Here is a 7,192-nt window from a genome sequence, read left to right as displayed (position 1 = left end):
AGTATTAAGTACCAGATACTATTGGCCAACAATGAAAAAAGATGCTCTCTTGCATGCCCAAAATTGTTATGTTGTCTAGAGACACAACAACATCCTACATCAACCTACAGGAATGGTGCGTCATATCATTTCCCCTTGGCCATTCATGAAATGGGGAATTGATATAGTTGGTAAGCAACCAAAAGCTCCAGGTGGAAAGGTGTTTATGCTAGTAATTAAGGACTACTTCTCGAATTGGATAAAGGCTGAAGCCTTTGTTCAAATACAAGAAAATGAAATGGTCTCGTTTATCAAGTGTAGTATCCTTACTAGGTTTGGGATCCCTGCAAAGATTATATGCGATAATGGATCCCAGTTCATAAGCAAAAGGACTATAGACTTTTTCACTAGTTAGGGGATTAAGATGATAATGTCCACTCCTGTTTACCCTCAAGCTAATGGCCAAGATAAATCCAACAATACAATCATAGTCAACAATCTAAAGGAAAGGTCAGATGAGAAGAAAGGATCATGAATGTTTGGGATAGAAGTTGTGATCCCTACTGAGGTGGTGATCCAAATAGCAAGATATCAACTACAAGATCACGAGAACAATGATAGGATCCTAACCTAGGATCTTGACACCATTGATGTGTTCGATTAATGTCTAAGTCCATAACTATAATTGGTAACACTTGACCCAACCCGGCATGGTCCATTTGGGTTACATGGCATCATGCACTCGGATAGACTATAATGAGAGAAATAACACTTAAGGTTGATTAATATATTATAAGTTCTAATATATTCATAGGATTATTTAATTAGTATTGATCAAGAGTTAATCTAGAATTAATTAAGTGATCAAAAGAAGACTAATTAAATATATGGGTTGATTGTGTAAATCATCCATACTTGTATAGTGGGCTAATGCTTCATGGATAATCAAGTTGGGCTAAAACCCATAGGATGGTCCATGGATGCTCCATGGTGTATTTGAACCCATGGATCCAAGGAAATGGAAGGCCATGACAATTAGGGTTTACCCTAATATTAACAACTATATATTATCATATTCTTTGGGAAAAATCGGCCACTATGAATAATAAGAAAGGGTTAGCTGATTTTAGGAGTGTTCAAGTTTCTCTCAAGTTATTCCAAGTGTATTTGGTGTTGTGTGAACCATTTGAGGTGTCACACTTGAGGCACTAGGCACTCAAGCTTCATGAAGACATTCTACATTAAAGAGGTATGTATTCTATCTTGTTATATTCATTATTTTGTATGCTAGATTAGGATAATACCTTGAATGTTCATAATTGCATGTATAATAGAGAAAACATAGATCCAAGGTATTTAGGGTTGCATGTACACTTAGGAGTGTTAGAATGCTCAAAATCCAACAGTGGTATCAGAGCCTAGGCTTGTTTTCTTGTTATACTTGCAAAAGTAGCTGAAAAAATCGAGTTTTGATGCTGTCTGCACAGCAGACTCGTAGAGTCCAAGGCAAAATGCATCCAACTCGCCGAGTTGGTTCGTGCACTCGACGAGTTGGACCCCCTGACAACATATATTCGATTGTTTTGGCTGGAATTGGACTAGGAACATTACCCTAAGATGTTTTTGGACTTATAAACTTGCTTTTGATGTGGTAATGTTCATGCTAATCCAATTTCTAAGATAATTGTCATAATTTCAAGATTTGTATTAGTTTGTATGTTCATGATAATTTCTTGAAGATTGATGATTTGAATTATCTTGTTCTTAGATTAATAGAAAAGTTGTGTGAAATAGTTGATTTCAATCCATTTTAATCTAAGAGTTGATTCCAAAGTGTGTTTTTGTAACTTGTCCTCAAGTTTTATGAAAAGTCACATTTAAGAATCATAAAACTCATAAAAGTTTGCAAAGGTTACAAAATGAAGAGTCTAGTTCTAATTAAATGGTTTATGACTCCATAACTTGTCTTCAAGTTATAGAGGTTCAAGAGTCTCCTCATTAAATAATAAATAAAAAATAGTGTAACCTTAATTAGTTCCATAAGTTACAATAAGAAAAAGTTATTTTTTTATTAATTAATTTAAAGTCTTCCATAACTTGTCCTCAAGTTATGGAACTTGAAGAGTTTTTAATTAAAACTACTTTAAACACATAATTTATGGAATTAATTATTTTTGAATAGTTTCAAAACTTGCCCTCAAGTTTTGGAATTTGAAAAGTTTTCTCTTATGAATACTTTAATTCCAAGTTAGCCCTTAGAATTTTAATAGTTAAAATTCAACCCTTATACTTTATAATATTATAAGTTAATAATATTTATATATATGTATAAAAGCAAGTCGGTCATACCTTTAGTAGGCCTCATTCACGATAAGGGGGGTATAAGGTTATTGCCTATAAAATGGCAGTTTAATGGGTGTCCACTCTCACCCACCGCTTCCTTGACCGGTGGAGGGACGTTAGCCGAACGGGTAGGACAAGGACTATAATTCTCCCTTCATTAAAAGTATTAATGATAAATACTAAGTAACTAAACACTTATAAATTCCCAATCTTAGTTACTTAGGAAAATGTGAATTTGGTGCTAATCCATGAAATTACACTTTTCACTTTGTTTAAGTCAGTTAGTAGAGCGTGTGTGGTTAACCGGCACACTAACTTGTATTTAACAAGGTAGGCAAAGGGTAACTTAATGTTTATAATAGTATCGATGGAGCGTGTGTGGTTAACCGGCACATCAATTGAGGGCTAAACACTTAAGGGTACCAAGTGAGTTGCATGGTTACTTCACACCTTGTTTTGTGATCCTCGGCATCCCAGTCACAAAACTTAAAGGGCACACTCGAGATTTAAAACATGCCATTGAACAGTTCAATGAATCTCAAAAAGATCTAGGAATTTCAAATCCAAGCAAAACCTAATAAGATTATTTCGTTTTCATGGTGGAAATTGGTGAATCGTAATTCACCTACCTTCAAATATTTCATAGCTTGGATTACGGCATCCCTCTTCTAAGTTATAAAATAGTTTGTTGGGTCCTATCCTTAATATTTCATATTGGGTGTTATATTAAGGACTTTAAATCAACTATCGTGAATGTATCCCAAAAAATGTCTAGTTCAGACATCTATGACCTTCCCAAATCTCTTGAAACAAGTTCTCCTAAATGAAGATGATATCCCATGGAAATCATACTTCTTTCACCTCCTCCAATTATTCTCCCTAACCCACAAGTTCTTGAAAAGTTTAAGGTCACTTAAGCCCTATTGGCAAGTAAAGGTCTATGTGTGATCACATCTTGGAGATGTAGTCACGTATTGACAAGTCAGGAGAGTTGGGTGTCAAAGTCTTGAGAAAGTTGGTGGTTCAGTCACTTTCTAAGTTACATAGTCAGTTCCTTTGGGGCTCCTTTGAAATAGACTAAGACAATACCCTTAATGATCTTATCTATTTGCTAAGATCAACTTCCTAAAACTTTATGGACATTGACTATAATGACATTGGATATCCAATAAAGCTCTCTCTACCCAATGGAAAGGGATCGGCCATAGTCAACCCTGTTGACCAAATGGTAAAGCGAAAGGCTAATTCTGTGATAGTCCCATGTTCCATTACCAAAGCGTCCATATGTTAAATTGCCAAAGGAAGGGGCATTGGTTGCGAAGCTGACAATTTACCTAAGGGTGTTAAAGTCAATAAGTTTGACTCTAGTTCAGGTAAAGTCCACTATCTAACTCTGCTAAGTTTCTACTCTGAGATTCTTGATACATGATGTGACTGGGTTACATGGTGATGTTTTAAGAATCAAAGAAAAGTGAAGAAACTTAAAGAAAGAATATGCTGAATCTGATTGTGTAGATGGATTTCTATCGCATAGTTTGAAGATCGGATTCTTAAGCTACTTCTTAGGAGTTATGATATATTGCTTAGGAATGGATAACAATAAAGTTTTCATTCTCTTTTGCATTGTAAGGATAGTTTTTCTGCAAAGTTTTTAAAATAAAAGGAAAAATGATGATTTTATTTATTTTAAAATATCTTTACAAGGGCATTTGTGAAAATTTGTGTTGCTTATAAAGATCCCATTAAGAGCAAGAGTGGAAATATGAATTTGATTCTTTCATTTGTGGTAGTGTCTAAATTTACCAAATAAGGAAAGATTCTCATTACCCAAGTTTCAATTGGACCGGAACTTGGAGTCATGCAAATTGTATAGCATGATGAATGAGAATTTTTCATCTTTGGAAAATTAAGACTAGTTCCTTGTTCACATGTATATGTGAGTCAAGTGAAGGAATAAGGGATCGAGTACACATTCTTATGCACTGGTCAAGTCCACCACAAAAGATCGATAAGACTATTCGTCATGATCTACTTAAGTTCAGTAAATACGGTTATACTTACAAGTTTAAGTATAATTCTGAAACATTGGAAAAGTTTCAATGTACGGCAGAACGAAGAAGAAAAGTCAAATTAGGCAGAAAGATAAAAGTTTCTCAAATCTAAAAGGATGCGAGAGTACTTTAGTATCAGTTTTTGTGATCATCTTAATGATTAAGAAACCATAGCACAATTAGTTCTCTAAGGAAATCTTAGTGCATTCTTATGACTAAGAAGAGGAACATGAATTGTTGAAATGGTTAAATCAAGAAGATGAGTCATACTTTGTTCCAATACAAGTCTTAGAGTCATACTCCAAGATTGTAACTTGAGTGATAAGTCTTAAAGAAGGTTTAAAAACACATGTCAAATGTAAGAGTAAAAGTTTTCTACTCCTATACATTTGAAATTTGTAAGTTGTGATGTTTTAGATAAAACAAAGACCAACTAAGGCTAATTGTGTTAAGTGTCTGTCTTGATAAGAATCCACACTATCTCTTGAATATTTGGCAAGATAGTCTTATATTTCAAGAGGATAGTGGGAGTCTTAAAGATCCTGAAAAAAGTTCAAGATCTAATCAAGAATAAAAACAAGTAGTTTAATACTAACACACGATGTGAGGTTTATAACCTATCGTGTTGACATTTCTGTGCGCATTCCAGTTAAGTTGGCTATACATTTAAGTTCTACATGTTCTCAATTGTTTGCATAGCTACATGGAAGCAATGGCAGGCCCTTAAGCTGCCAGGTGACAAGAAGTAAACATTGCACAAGTTTAATCCATATGAGTTAGGATTTGTCACTAACCTAGTCTCGTGATTATGGTTTTGACAAATTCACATGGATAAGAACACTTACACCATAAAATCTAAGTGTCATAAGGTTTATCTTCGATTCATGAAAATGATGGTAAGGAAACTCTTTCACTAAGTAGATTTTGAGTAGATAGCAATTGTGGAAATGAAAAGAGGTCTAAACATTATGATTACGGCATCCCTTTTCATAATTGTTTGGACACACCTGTGAGCTATCTAAGGCAAGGTGTATGATTTTGATAAAGTTTTATCAAAGCAATCTAGTATCAGAAATCTGAACTTTGGTAAGAATGTCAATAAAGTATTGATTTCTAGAAGTCCAGCTGATTTTTGAGTACATGTCAAAGCTAGTGGGAGTATAAGTGTTATTATAATAATGATCATGTTAGTGGGAGCATGATAATTATGATAAAGGTTGAAAGTTAGCAATGTTAACTATAGAAAATAAAAGTTTCAATTCGTGAGGCTGCAGTGGTTGAAAAAGTTGTTTTGCTATAATTAAAGGAGAGGAATTTATACTTCATTTCAATTCTAAAAGCTTAGATTGAGATTTTAATCAGATTTAGTCAAGAATATATATGAATTTCATGTTGGAATGGCTCAACATAAGGAAATTATATATATGGGTTCATTATTTGCGTTCTAAAATTCGATTATGATTACGGCATCCCTTTTCATGATCAGAATTATGAGAACTTGGCAAATATAAATGAAAATATTATAGCAAAAGACTGGTTTAGTCTTTATGTGAGACATCATGAATCGTGCCCCATATGCTTCGGATATAGGATCGATTACATGTGTTATATTCATCCTGTCTAAAATTTTCCAGATGCCTGGGGCATTAAGAAGGGAAAAGGTCTAGAACTGGATATGACTAAAACAATTAAGCAATTGTCGAGGACAATCTAAGGATTACCAAAGATTGGTTGCTCAGGGACAGTTGGAAGTATAGTGTTAATTGTTGGAAGGACCATATTCACATATTCTGAAAAGAGGCAGCTCTTGTTCAAAAGTGATACTCAAAAAGGGAATGTGAAAATGATCCCATTGGTGGAAGTTGTTCAATAAGTCTGTATAAGATTAGGAAACTTAATGAAAGAAGGATTCTTCCAAGGAGTTGATCTTCTTTGGAATGCTCCGTAATGTTTGTTGTCAAATCATTGTGACTTTGTGCATAATCATTACAAGAGAATAATTGCATATAAGTTAAGAATCAAACTGATTTAGGTAAAATGGCATGAATTTGGAATTGTTGCATTTGCCATAAGAATTCGGGAGTGTGAAATTATAATCATTGAAATTTTAGTGAATTGGTTTATTTCACAAAGTAAGGGTCATAGACAAACATAGTATGCATACTTGGTGTATGGCATGACTAGTGTTTAGAAAACATAGTGTACATGCTTGGAGCATGGGACAACTATTGTTTTAAATTCAAGAATAATGTTGATAGATGAAACAGTATACAATGAATAATGTGCAATCATATGGTGATAAATAAAAGGTGTTTTATTTATATTCATAAGTTCTGAGACCATACTAGATTCATTTATTCTTGTGTTTCACTTTGCATGTTTTGACTTCCATAATAACTAGGTTATTCTTCCGGAATGACTAAGTTATTCAAACCATCCACAGTCGGTCATATGTTGGAAGTAGATATGAATCAAGAATGTCATGGGTTGGCTTGTAGAGGTCACAGTTGGTGGACAAAGTTGTGCTACAACACTCGTGAGTGCTCTTATGTTCTGAGTATTGGTTTCAACCCGCGCTCATTTGAATCACTTCATGGATTTTATCTCGAGTGATCATGAGACGATAATATCTTATATTCTTCAAACCTAGAGATATGAGTTGGTACTATGAGTTGATAGTACATTGATTGCACGAAAACGTATTGGTAACTCGATGTTATAAACGTGCCTTTATGTATGATTCAACAAGTAGACAAACAAGCCATATAAGTAGAAGTTTATCCATTCCTTTTATGTTTGGGATAAAAGCGATATATGTG

The sequence above is a fragment of the Lactuca sativa genome, chromosome 8 (assembly GCF_002870075.4).
Source record: "Lactuca sativa cultivar Salinas chromosome 8, Lsat_Salinas_v11, whole genome shotgun sequence".
Lineage (NCBI taxonomy): Eukaryota > Viridiplantae > Streptophyta > Magnoliopsida > Asterales > Asteraceae > Lactuca > Lactuca sativa.
This window is presented reverse-complemented; position numbering follows the sequence as displayed.